This window comes from Parasteatoda tepidariorum, chromosome 10 (assembly GCF_982258835.1).
Source record: "Parasteatoda tepidariorum strain Cologne lab strain chromosome 10, Ptep-v5.0, whole genome shotgun sequence".
Lineage (NCBI taxonomy): Eukaryota > Metazoa > Arthropoda > Arachnida > Araneae > Theridiidae > Parasteatoda > Parasteatoda tepidariorum.
In genome coordinates this window covers 64,750,621-64,765,156 of record NC_141764.1, presented here as the reverse complement: position 1 = coordinate 64,765,156, position 14,536 = coordinate 64,750,621, and positions in this window count along the sequence as shown.

Sequence of the window (14,536 nt, the reverse complement as noted above, 5' to 3'; positions counted from 1 at the left end):
TGTAATGTACATATGTATACGTGTAATGTATGCACGCATGTACAATGTATGTACATACATTCATGTATTGTACGTGCATATATAGTACATATGGATATGCATACATGGAACATACGTGTATTGTACATGTGTGGATACATTCATTATACATATATACATTGCACCATATGCATAGATAGGGATAGCATGCATGTACACATGTAAAATTTGTACGAAAGAATTATGCCCAATATATTTATGCACATACGTATTGTATATGTACACACATATGTACATTATATGAACATTATATGTTCATTTCATCATATGTACATTATATGAATATACATCTGTACGCTATATGTATATACATCTGTACAATATATGCATCTCAAATGTGTGTACGTACGTTATGCATGTCGAATGCATGTATGAATATATGTGAAATATAAATACGCCCAATGTACGTACAATAATTCACAAATGTATTATGCATATTTGGATACTTACATTGAGCATGAACATATTATGTACATGTACATAAATACACTGGACATGCATATCATGTACATGTATACATACATATATTGTACTGTACTGTTCATAAATAAATTGCACATACATGCATGGGACATACATTGTACAGACAATGTATGTATGTTCGTACAAACACAAGTACTTGTATATACATGCGTACATGAACATAGATATACATTTTACATACACAAATATTTGCATAAAATGCATATATTCATTGTGTATAAATGTACATGCCTACATTGTTTGCACATACATACGTAATTATTATCTATATACATACGTACATTTATTTTATACCTACAATATAAGTGTATGTACATGTGTGTGATACTAAAATGTCTGAACATATGCACTAGATAAAATCATATGTACATACATTTCAGTTACATTCATTTGTACGTATACAAATACGTACAAAATGCAGTACATGTTAATACGTGCAAAATGTATCATTATAAAATACATTCTACTATCTACCTATCTACTGTAAAATATAATCATTTATAAGAATACAATAGTCTTGTAATCGTGTAATTAGATTACATGTAATCATGATTACATGTAATCAAATTACATGTAATCAAATTACATGTAATCATATATTTTGATTACTTGTAATCATAATTACTTGTAATCGTTTTTGTTGTGATTACTTGTAATCGCAATTACTTGGAATCATGATTACAAGTAATTGATTACTGTAATCAAAATTGTAATCATGATTACAGCTGTAATCAAAATTTTTTGAAAATTGTAATCATGATTACAAGTAATTGATTACTGTAATCGACTATGTAATCATGATTACAGCTGTAATCAAACTTTGTAATCACGATTACAAGTAATTGATTACTGTAATCAATATTGTAATCATGATTACAGCTGTAATCAAAATTTTTGAAAATTGTAATCATGATTACAAGTAATTGATTACTGTAATCAAAAAATGTAATCGATTACATTTTTGGCCAACTCTGATACATAGTATAACATTTGTTCCATTCCAACTCATGTAATAACCGTGGAAGAGGACTCGATACTCAAAGGAACAGCTTGACAGCCAAGGTAGTATCAAATTTTCTCTACCAGATTCACGTCTGGATATCTGACTGGCCAATCCATCTGGTGAATTCAAATTCCAAAAAATCCTCCTCATGCATCGTCGCGCACTCTCATCCATTGTTGTTGTTGTCGTCGGCTATTAAGGCAGAGGGGTGCGATTGTTCTTATTTTCCAGTGGCGCCATCTGTTGATCAAGAATTCGACTTCTGCCACACCCATACGTCACACCCGATTATAGGGTGAACACATTCATACATCCAGTCATTCGCCCACAGATCGTAATTTTGACCTACACCAGAGAACGATCAATCTCCAATTCAGTACCCCCCAGAGATATTGATTTATTCTTATGGGAGCATAGAGGACTTTGTGATCCGACAGATTTAACGTGCAAAAATCACTATTTAATACACGGGGAGTCTTCGGCCGGCTGGATTTGAACTTCCGTTCTCACAAACGTGAGTCTAGCGCACTGCCAGTCAGGGTATCCCGGCCCTGTCATCCATTAAAATGAAATAATAATCAACTGGGTATTATCTTAAAAGGCGAAAATAAAACACATCTTTACACCAATAACTGTGCATTTGTAAACTCATTGTAATTGTCATGCGAATAAATTGTTACGCCGTACACAGTTTTCGCCCCTCCCTCGACAATCTAATTAGCAGCATGAAGAGTCGTTACTACAAAGTGTTACAGTTACCACGTGTTTCAAGACGATTTTCAAAATATAAAACTGTGTTTTTTTTTCCATTTGAGAATTCTTTATCTATCCAAAAAAGACAAACAAACGCTACCGGAAGTCTTAAGGTCCTCTTTTCTGTCGTCATGGCATTGAAGTGACTATTTCTTTTTGGACGTTCTGGGTTCGTTTGTCAATGCTACGATTTTCTTCGATTTCTCTATGAATAAAGAGTTTTAATTTTAAGACATATTTTGGCTCCTGCAGTATTAGTGTAATTAAGTTTAACTTGTTTCACAATACTTCACGGTAAAATTGCAAAACTTACACAATAACAATGATTTCAAAATAAAGTAAACATTTTAAAAAAATGATTAAGTTCTATGAATAAGAATGCAATGAAATTTTTTAAAACTAATAATGGAAACGATAAAAGCGTTAAAAAGAAACCTTTGTTTTTCTTCTTTTTTTTTTCAAATGAAAAACAAATGCTCGCAAACTTCTATTTAAATTTTCATTTATTGAAACAATGGCAAAAATTGTTTACCTAAAGTTGTAATGGAATAAAAGAATTAAATATTTAATCAATGGAAAGATAAGCAAACCTCTAACGGTAAATATATTAAATATTTCCTCCCTCTCTCTGCGACTAATTGCTTTTCAGACAAATAGTAAGTAAATATAAAAATTTATATTTAAAACAAACAACTTACAAAAATCTTACTGTTATATTTATTAATACACACACACATATATATATATATATATGGTGCTCCTCTATTGTTTTGATTTTGCTTTGGCTATATTAATACAATACTAGAAAGCACTATTTTGCGGACATTATGTGTGAGCTGATAATAAGATTATTTCTTCGCGTTGTTTTGTTTTCTAGGTTTTTTAAAATTTAATTATTATTTTCAAAAATTTTCCTTTTTTTCTTTCTACAAATTCTTTATAATATTAATATGGGTTAATATACTTGCAGCTTATGCGCACTTAATGAATCTTTATTTTTCTTTGAAAGTTTCTCATTATATATATATATATATATATATATATATATATATATATATATATATATATATATATATATATATATATATATATATATATACATATATATGTATATTATAGTCATTATAATATACATATCTATTGCCTACATTATTGAGTTGCCGAGTGGAAGGATAAAAACAGGTCTTAGGCAGGGAAAGAGGGCACACAATTTATTTAATAAATATTACATAGAGAACAGTTGTCAAAGTGACAAAAATCGTTGTGCTCCTCAATAAAGGTTACGGAAAATCTTGCAAAGCAAATTCGTAAAATGTTTAGTTTTAGGGAATACCAGATTTCTCAGTAACGGTGATTGGCCTGTTAAATGGGTAAAAAGTCTTTCCCTTGTATTAGTTAGAGGGATAATAGCCAAAATGGTAATTAATGCATACTTGAACTAAGAATAGATTAAAAGATAGGATGTGAATTTTAAAGTGTAAGAAAGAAAACGATTTTTATGTTACACACATTCATATATATATATATATATATCATTAAACGTTCCAATCCTTTTATGTTATTACTTAATCCAAATTCTTCTTAATTTATTATAGAAAACTAAACGCTTTCTCACTCTTTATCTTTTCTTATTCTATATTTAGATCCCAAGTATGCATGAGTAAACATTTTGTAGTTTTCCATATGCGAGAAACACATTATTCCCTCAACCTTGAATGGACCATTTGTAATCACTCAGGTTTCCCTTTTTACATGAAACGTAACAAAATATCTGTGCTATTTTGCAAGATTTTCCGTAATTTTTATTCAGGAGCACTTCGATTTTGTGGCACTTGAATGATTGTTCTCTTGATAATCATAGTTAAATAATCATTTAACAATTAATTAATTATTAAATAATTAATTAATCATTGATGTCCTTTTCCCCTTTCTAAGACCTCTTCTTATCCTACCTCTCGGTAACAGCTTTATAAGCCGGCAGGATAAAACGGTATGGTTGAAGAGGCACATCGGGTGTGAAGATATAGATTATCTGATCTTAATTTGAATTAATTTATTTTAATAATTTATTTATTAAATAATTAATTTATTTAATTACTAATTAATTTATTTAATTTCATATAATTTATTAATTATAATTAAATTAATTTTAATAATAGATTACCTGATTAAAGTTCTTGCAAATTAACTGGGTTTCCGATTTTTCAATATAATTTTAATTAATAAAACCGGCTTTTCATAGATTTTTTGCGACATAGTGCATATTCTCCATTGAAGAGAAGAAGCAGTTCATGCTTATGAAAGCTAACTTTGAGATAAAACTAATTTCAATTTCAGGTGTAAGTATTCGAAAGAAATCGTAATAATAAGAATATACATTCACAAAAATTTCAGAGCAAAATTACCAATTTTTGATGTTGAAAATAAAATAAAAAACTGTTTTTTCATTAAAATTCTGCCTCAATCGCACTTTTACTCCAGTCTTCTTCCTCTAAATTTTTCTCTGTTCTTGTATGAATGTGGTCAGGAACCTTTTTTCTAAGCTAGCCTATCTTAAGTTTGTGTAATAACTAGGCCGTGGATAACCTGTTTTCTACGTCATTGATTTGTCAAAACTTAGTAATCTTCAAAATGAAACAATCCAATCATCATTTTTGAGAAAAATGGACATCTCCTTGATCTTCAATCGGATATCTGCAAGTGACGTAGGGTCGGTATATCGATTCTGATTGGTTGTTGAAACGTGGCATTGTTTACGTTTGCAATTGTTCCTTCCATTCTATTTCGAGTAAGCCTAGCCCGTCAAGTATCAATTCTCTTTGAGGACACATTCTATGTTCTTACACAAAAGATTACTTTCATTATGCATTTCTTTCTTAACAAAATGAGAGACATAAAGTCATGCAGAACCAATTATGCATCGAAGTTGCCAGGTACTCAAGACTAAAAATATATCACGGTTACAATAAATTACATCAAATCTAGGTTAATTAAAATACGTAGATGGGAAAGAATATTTCAACAAATTCGATGTGCGACACGGTACCGTATTCTATTAACATTTTTATTATTAATTATGTGGAGAAACTTAGTTCAACTCTAACACCCAATTTGAGAGTTGCTCAAAATGTAAAATTCACAAACAGTACAAACCCACTCACGCGTTGCAGATTGTCACGCCTGGCGAAAATGTACTAAAAAAAAGTCGAGTCATTATCGTTTAATGCATAAATGAAAAATTTTAATGATGCATTTTAAACGAAAGTATGAAGTAATAAATTACAATGCAGTTTTAGTCAGCAAAAGGGCTGTAACTTAGAAAGTCAATACTTCCTTTAAGGAGAAATGAGGCAGTTGAATTAATGTTTAACATACAGTATGTTTTTACTTAAATCTATCCTGATATAAAATAATTTATAAAATATAATTAGATCAGGAAGATAAAATGTCTCATAATTAGAGGAAAGAAGTTTAATAGACTAAAACTGGAAAAAAGGTAAACAAAATTTTCTTTAAATAACAAGGCGCTTTTACAATAGTTTAGAAATTAGTGCGCGGTTTCAGTAGTACGGCAGGGTATTAAATCTGAAATCATAACTTTTCATGGAGTGAGAGAATTAATGCTGTTATTACTATTTTCCTGTACGAAATTCCCTATTATTAATTTCTTAGACAGAAGTTTTGTGTTCTGTCATTTCATATTAATATTACCCTATATTATATAACTTTTCAGTGTACAAGTTGCCTTAAAAAAAGACTAACGTCAAGATCCGATCATTGAATCAAATCCTATTACCTTTAGTTCTTGAAAAAATATCGCATAAATTGGGCGTATAAGAAAAAGATATAGCCAAACATATAAAGATTGAAAATAGTGGGAAAATTTCAGAATTTTTTAATTTTCAACATAAATTTTGCATTGTTAAAAATTTAATAGATTAAGATATCACTAAACACATAAAGAAGAAAGCCTGAATATAGTGAGGATTCCTGGTAAAATTTCTTAATTGTAAAGATAAATTTTGCATTGTTAAAAACGTAATTGATTATGACATATATTATAGCTAAACATATAAAGAAGAAGGCCTGAAAATAGTGAGGATTACTGGCAAAATTTCTAAATTTTTTGTCAACATAAATTCTGTATTGTTAAAATTGTAATAAAGGATAAAAAAAAAAAAACAGGAAAAACAGTGAGGATTCCTATTTAAATATCGTTGGGCAGAATCTTAGGAAGCTTTTTGACAGAAACAGAATTTCACTCAAAGTATCACACAGGATTTAACAGATGATCCATTGACGGTGTTGGATTTTTTGAGGGTGTATAACGTCATGGACCTGGTCTAGCACTGCTGGCCAATGGGGGCGTACAACAACAACAACAACTAAGTATTGTACAACAATGCAGCATACCCATGAAAACCCAACTAACATGCAACAGAATCTCTTCTAAATTTTAAAAAAAAATTACCACAAAATTGTCTTAGAATTAGGTTGTGGATACTTATAAGTTAACAGCATTCTAGTACTCAGAATCAGAGGCGTATTTAGAGAAAATGGCGCCTATGGCAATCCTCCCTATTGGCGCCCTTCTTAAAATATTTTTATTCTCTATTGTTTAACACATATCAATTATATCTATACACACCAGCATAGATATATATATGTATGTGTGTGTAATACAGTACTGAAGCGCGTTTAATTTGTTAGTTACCAAGGATTTGCTCGAAAATGGATATGCGCAAAGTGATATTATACTGGATAAGTTCATAATTAATAAAGTTGATATTTAATTATAAAATTTTAATGATTTTAGAAAAATAACATTTATTTAAGAGGGGGGGGGGGAAGAGAGAAAGAGACATGAATTGCCATTTTGCGCATATTTTTAGCCACGGAATTGCCAGAAATGCATTTGCACATGGTAGAAATTATATAAATTAACCAAGAAGTTTTTAATAAACTTATTTATAACAACATACAATTAAATCAATGATTTCACATAGAATTTTATTACTTCAGTTGAGTATCCATTGTTTCTTATCAAATTTTTAAAGAGTTTGTCTATTTTTTTTTGGATAAATAAGCATTACTTTATGTTCTATTTAATTCTATTCATTTAATTAAAAATGGATTTAAATAGATAGATTATAATTCTAAACATTAGAAGCATTTTAGAAACATTAGAATTCTCAAGTAATTAGTTTATTTATATTAAAATTAAAATCATTTCTTTTATCGTTTAAATCAACAAAGCAGATATTTTTTTCTTTTATAATACCCAAATGTAAAAAATTATAATTAATATTATCATCTTGATTACAAAACAAGATTAATTCCTCCGGGTAAATATTATTTTAAAAAATTGTGTAACCTTGAAAATTAAAGATAATTAAATCATCAATAAATCTAAACTAAAAATTAAACTCAGTGGCGCGACAGCCCACAGAGGGCCAAAGCCTACTGTGCCCATTTCAGTTAACTTGACCTTGGGCTCTGGGGTGCAGGAGCAGATGTTCCGGTTAGGTGGTCAGTCGAACGCAAAACCCCCAGTGTTTAGTTCCCAAGCATGCTTGGTATTCATTTATCGACCCACTGAAGGGATGAAAGGCTGAGCAATAAATTTAAAAAACATGTTTAATGTTAAGAGCATGATTTTTTTCTTCATAATAGTGCCAAAATAAGTCAGCTGAGAGAGATGAAAAATTAGATCCTTGTGGTAGTCCATCAATTTGAATAAAAATTCTATTCATTGTAAAGGTAGTTATTAAAAAGACAAAAATTAATAAGAATTTTCCAATGATCAAAATCACAATGAAGGATATTTTTAAAATCATAGTAATAACTCAAAAAGACATCTTTTAGTTTGGAAAGGGGAAAAGATCCTGGAAATCAAAAGTCACAATAGATTTTATTATCTGTAATATATTCTAAACTCGGGTGATTATTAGTGATAATTCAAGAAATACCTTCTTTAATAATACTGATAATAATTAATATTAAAGTAGTTAGAGAAATTGGAAACCACTATGTACATATTTTTGAGCCATTGTGCTTGAAATTTTTAAAGGAAAATAAAGGCACTAAAAGTATAGACATTTTAGTTTCGTTTCGCATTTTTTTTTTCTTTTTAGGATAATAAAACTTTTTTTAAAATCGTATTGTAGACTTGGGACTATTCAAAAGAATTAAATATTTAATTAAAAGTTTGTGTATTTAAATTAAAAATTCTTCGCTTTAATTCTTGTTTGTTCATTTTATACACATAAGTCCGAAGGTGGTTGGAACCCATCAAGTAAATTAGAAAAAGAATTACCTTTGATAATCCTAATTATTAGCATCAGATAATCATGTATTATTACAATTTTAATGGTTCGATAGGGAAACGTTAAATCTTTTATTTTAAATTACAAAATATTGCTGTAAAATTGTAAGTTACTTTATTTTTCTTTAAACCCATAGAAAAAAGCTAAAAAATTAGTGCATACAGTAACGTGATCAATAAAATCAAATGTGGAAACGTAAACATACTTCCCCTTAATAAACACATTTTTCATCGAATTTAGGTTTTTGACCTTCAAAATATTCCACAGATGCTTATACTGGAAAGCAGGTCGAAATTCTGTGCATCGTAATGATGCTCCTCCTCCCCCTAATATATTTCCCTTAAATTTAAACTAAATAGAATGTTATTTTTATGTAAAGAAACGAAAGTACAATAATAACTGAAAACACATTTAGAAAATCTGCTCTAATATTAAAATGTTAAAAACACACATTAATTTCTTTTGTTCATATTTGTCACACAATTTTCGCATATTTCACAAAGTAAATAAATAAATAAAATGAAGGATAAAAACTTAATTTCTAAGAAGAAATATTCTGAATTAGTATAATAAATACAAACTGTTTTACAATAATCTTATTTTTCCAAATATAGCCATGGCTACTGTACCAAGGGTATTGTTAAAAAAATCCATAAGAGATATGATTAAAAAAAAATTGCTAAAAGAACTACCCCCAAAAAAATATATAATATTTTGAGCGGGTATAAAATGTTTTTTAAAGCAAGGTATGTAATATTATTATTAAATATTTTGAATAGTTCTGAGAAGTTTCTATAATTACAGTTTATTAAAACCAAAGTAGGCTGTTATGTGACCAAATTACTACGTTAAACCTTAGTTAATAAAAATGTCGTTTGGTAAATTTTACACTCAAGCGGTAATTAGGTGAAAATATAAAAAAAGGAAAAAAAGATAGAGACAAAATGCCTGTTTACAGAGAAAATGATTTAAAATTCATATGATCAAATTTAATCCAAACACATAGATCGATAAATACATAATTATTAATAAAGTAAATTTTTCCTTAGCCGTTATTCGTTTAAACATTTAATGATGCACACACATTTTTCTAAAATTTAAATATTGTCTAGGGTGATAAGTAAGTTTATAATTTTAAGCGGTTAAAAATTTACCCAATCGAGAACCTTTACATTAAAATGCAACTTCAGTTTACAAGCAACAAATGATTAATATTTTTAAATAAAGGATTTAACCATCGATATATTTTTTGACAAAGCTATTATCCGAATAAACTTGAGCTTAAGTTATTAATTTAAAATTAAAATTGTGTGTGAATAATATTTCTGTGACTTAAGAGCAAAGAAAAAAAAAATCAGTTTGAACAATTAACAGATACGTTCCTTACTCCATCCATTCAATAAATACATAAAAAAATAAATTAATTAATCAAAAATAAATAAATTGAACTTTTATGAGTGTTTAAACCTAAAATCTATCTTTTAATGAATGAAAAGAAATCATTTCTCGGTAGTTGGCACTCTTAACTGAGCCAATGCTTCGCAATTTATGCTAAAATATTTACTTATTGCAATAATTTTTCAGAAAACTTAAAAAATTATGTTTCCAACATTTCAAATTTTAACATTCGTTTTTTTTCCCATTAAGACATTGTTTTTAATAATAATAATACAATAACGAGCATTTAATTACACACAGTTCACTTTCTATTACCAAAATATCATTGTTCATATTAAAGGATTTTTTTTTGTAAAAATAATTATATACAAAAACAAAATATTATAATGTAGTAAACGCCCCTCTCAATCTACATATACAGAGATGCAAACTTGCTCTGCTCCGTGAAGAAAAATATTTTTTATTGAGTGCTAAAGTTATATTTATTGTGTGATTCTTTGTTTATTTAATGTAAAACCATTTTCCCCCTCTTCGTATAAATAAATAATTAAAAAAAATTATGTGAAACATAATTTTGTTCCAGGTGAGCATTATAAATTTTACCAGAATTATCTTAAATTCTGCATGGTTTCGTTTTTAACTACCACTCAATAAAATATTTTAAAGAAAGTGGAGCAGTTGGCATTGATAGAAAATATATCGATCGCTACAAAATATAACGTGAAATAATAAAGTGAGCATGATTTCAATAGATAAGAAATGATTACTTACAATTTAATCCTTGATTACAAGAAAATCCTAACACTTCGTTTAAATTACACTTATGACTGTCCTTTTTTTTTTCTTCATAAAAAAAAAATAGATGGGGTGTATTCGTTGTTAAGTATTACCATTGGTTTAAGCAAAGCAGAGGCACCCCCTATTTTTAGTATTTAAATATTTTGCGACAGTGATTCCCACCATGTGTGGCAAAACCTCCCTTTTTTGGAAGGATTTACGCCAATTTACACCAAGGGTTCTGTTTGTATATTCAACAAATTCGAAAGCCGTTTTTCAAGTGATTTTCACCCTCTATAAGCATTTTAGGGTATGATAATTGGACTAAACTAGACAGGGACACCCCATGGTTTTCACATTTCTTTTGCCCTCTGTCACCACCAAAGGGCTATTCTCTGCCTGCAGGTGTTCTATTCATCCCCACATAATTGCCCTTTTACATCCTGGTAATGTGATATGAAGGGATGTTTGCTTATCTTTTTGCTTGTGGTACTGGAAAAATAAAGATTTATCTGAGGATTTTAGGAAGTTTTTATTCTGCATTCTGGAGAGTTTTCTAAATGATTCTTTTCAATGTTTTATTTATTTATTTTTTAAATTTTTATTATTGTTTTTTAAATTTGTATGTATGTAAAATTTATTTTCTTAAGACAAACAAAATATTTTGAAAAATTTAAAAAAAGAAAGAAACGTTGGTGTTATTTGATTTTGCGCCTTTTTCAAATAATGCGCCCATGGCTCTCGCCATACCCTAGATACGCCACTGCTCAGAATTGCAAAGGCAAGTAAAGATATATCTCCGTTGTCTATGCTTTGACGAAACATTCTTGAGAGGTGACTTCGAATAGTAGAAGCAATTACTTACAAATAAAACACTAATTTAAAAATTATTCAGTTTATGAATTTAAAAAAAAATTATTAATCCATAAATATTCGTGCTTCAACTTTACAAATAGGTAACAATTGTGTTGAAAAATTAAAAATTCTTATTCTAAGTGCACATTTTAATCATAAGTGTGGGGAAAGCAGTTATCGACAATGCCAAGCTTCATCTATCAAAAGGTACCTCAAGATAGAGTTGAATTTGCATGCCTCGTATACTAGTGAATCATGTTTAATAATCGTAGTGGTAGTTATACCTACACCACAATACTCCCGCACCAAAATTTTATCGGGCATAAATTCGACAAACGGATACCACTAGTTGCGGAATTTGTGACAAACCGGGGGAGATGTATTAAGTTAACGATTGTGTGTATGGTCTCTCCTATGTTGCTATTAACAGTCGAGTGTGTGCAGGATTCCGTTGTGTGTAATTGAGACTGAGAAGCAACAGCCCGAGGAGGACGAATTAACAAATAGCAAATCAATGTGGACCATTCATCGAAATGGTCGTTACTTTCGATGTAGACGAGTTCATATCACGTCCGGGTCACCAATGTAGGGAGAATAGTTATCGACAATGCCAGCATTCATCGATCATCAGATACCTCAAGATTGAATCAAGTTAGCATGTCTCATATACTAATGAATTAATGTCTAACAATCGTAGTGGTAGTTATGCCACAATAAGAAATGCAATAATAAAGAATTGAAGTTTTCAGACCATCTTAACATTCACTTACATAATAAATAAAAAATTATTACTAAAAAATTTAGACCAGAAATCCTATTATGCTTGTAATTTATAGATGTATGTAGTCAAATCTGTTGTTAGTCAGATGTATGTTATACATAGTCAAATCTTTCAACGAAAATAAGCACATTTTAGGCACTTTTGAAGAACTAAAAAGAATTTACATTTAAGCTATGATTACAAATTATTTTCTTTTATTTTTTACTGCTGAAAGTTCTTAACATACGCATACTTTAAAATTAACAAATTGCAAAAACATTTTCAAAGATTTTACATAATTACATAGAAATGAGATAAAATAACTGGTTTTTGGCGAAGAATTTGGTTTTATTTGCAACCAATAAAACTTAAAATTTTAAATGAGTACAAAAGGAGTTTGTTTTTCTTCATTTTAAAATAAATATTAATCAGTTAATTCAACTGTGTAAAAAAATTTTATGTTATAATTAATAGTACTTCAAAGCACTCAAGAAAGAAAATTCTTTGAAGAGCCCTTAAAAGCACTTTAGAGCATGCTATGCAATCTATAATTTAAAAAAAAAGAAAAAGATTTATCACTTACTTTTAACTATTCTTCGAAGAACTGTGAAAAAATTTTATTATCAAAACCCCAAGTCTAATTCAAGTTAATTTTGATTAACTTTTATTTTAATATCATGCAAATAAGCAAAATTTTATTTATTTATTTTATATTCAGCAATCTTGAAAATAACATTTTATTTAATAACAGTAATACAAAGTGCTTTTTAAAAAATATGATCGAGATACTTTGCAGTATGAGAAATCAAACAAAAAAGAAATATAACTTGTAAATAAACAAAATCCAGCAATTAAGTAGGTGATATAAAATTTGAAAGAAAAATAGCATTATTATGCATTTTTAACAAGATATATACTGTAAACTGTTTTTATTAGTTTAACGTAAAGAAACAGTAAAATTTTAAAAGTTAAGCTAAAAGTAACATTTCTAATATATATTTATTCTTTATTAATAAAGCTAGTGAAAACATTATTTGAATTAAATCAAGTTTGGAGCTTTTTTGAATTCTGAAGTTTCTAATGCATAATTGTAATGTCTCTATACAATTATGCATTTAAAGGTATAAAATTAACAAGTTAATAAAAAGCAAGAAAGTAACTTTTTTACAATGCCAACACTGAATTTAAAAGTAACATTAGTAATAAAAAATATATTTATAGTCTTGATTAATAAAGCTACTAAAAAAACAATATTATTTGAATTAAATCAAGTTTGGAGCTTTTTTTAAATTCTGAAGTTTCTAATGCATAATTGTAATAACGCTTTACAATTATGCATTTGTAAAAAACTTGCTTAGTTGATAACTTTAACAAGATAAATTTAAATTAGTGAATTTAATAAATTGCGAATCTAATAAATAATAAATTGCTAATTATTGCATAATTTAATAAATTGCTAATACTGAAGTTTAAAGTAACAGTAAAAAAAAAGTTTTATTCTCAATTAATAAAGCTAGTACAAAACAATATTATTTGAATTAAATAAAATTTTGAGTTCTTTTTTTTAATTTCAAAATTTAAAATACATAATTGTAATAACACTTTAATATTATGCATTTGTGAAACGTTATATAATTGACGATTTCTACAAAGTGAATATAAAGCAATGAATTTAAAAAATTAATATAAAGCAAAAACTGAAGTTTTAAGTAATACTTCTGATATAAAAAAAGGAAATTTATTCTTGATTAATAAGGCTAGAACATAACAATATTTTAATCAAATCAAGTTTTGAGCATTTTTGAAATTTAAAGTTATCATTACATAATTGTAATGTCAATTTACAATTAAGCTTTTGAAAAAACTAGTTTGGTAGATAATTTTAACAAGATGAATATAAAGCAATGAATCTAAGAAATTAACATAAAGAAAAAATTCAAGTTGAAAGTAACACTTCTAATAAAAAATCTTTATTCTTGATTAATATTAATACATATCAATAAAGTTGAGTAAAATTAAGAGTTTTTTTATGAATTACTTAGCACACACTGACTTAAGTTTTTTTTTCGGTCAAAAGGGTTAAAAAAAAAAATATATATATATTTCCAGAAAAAAGCTACACTTTTTAAAGCATCAAACTTT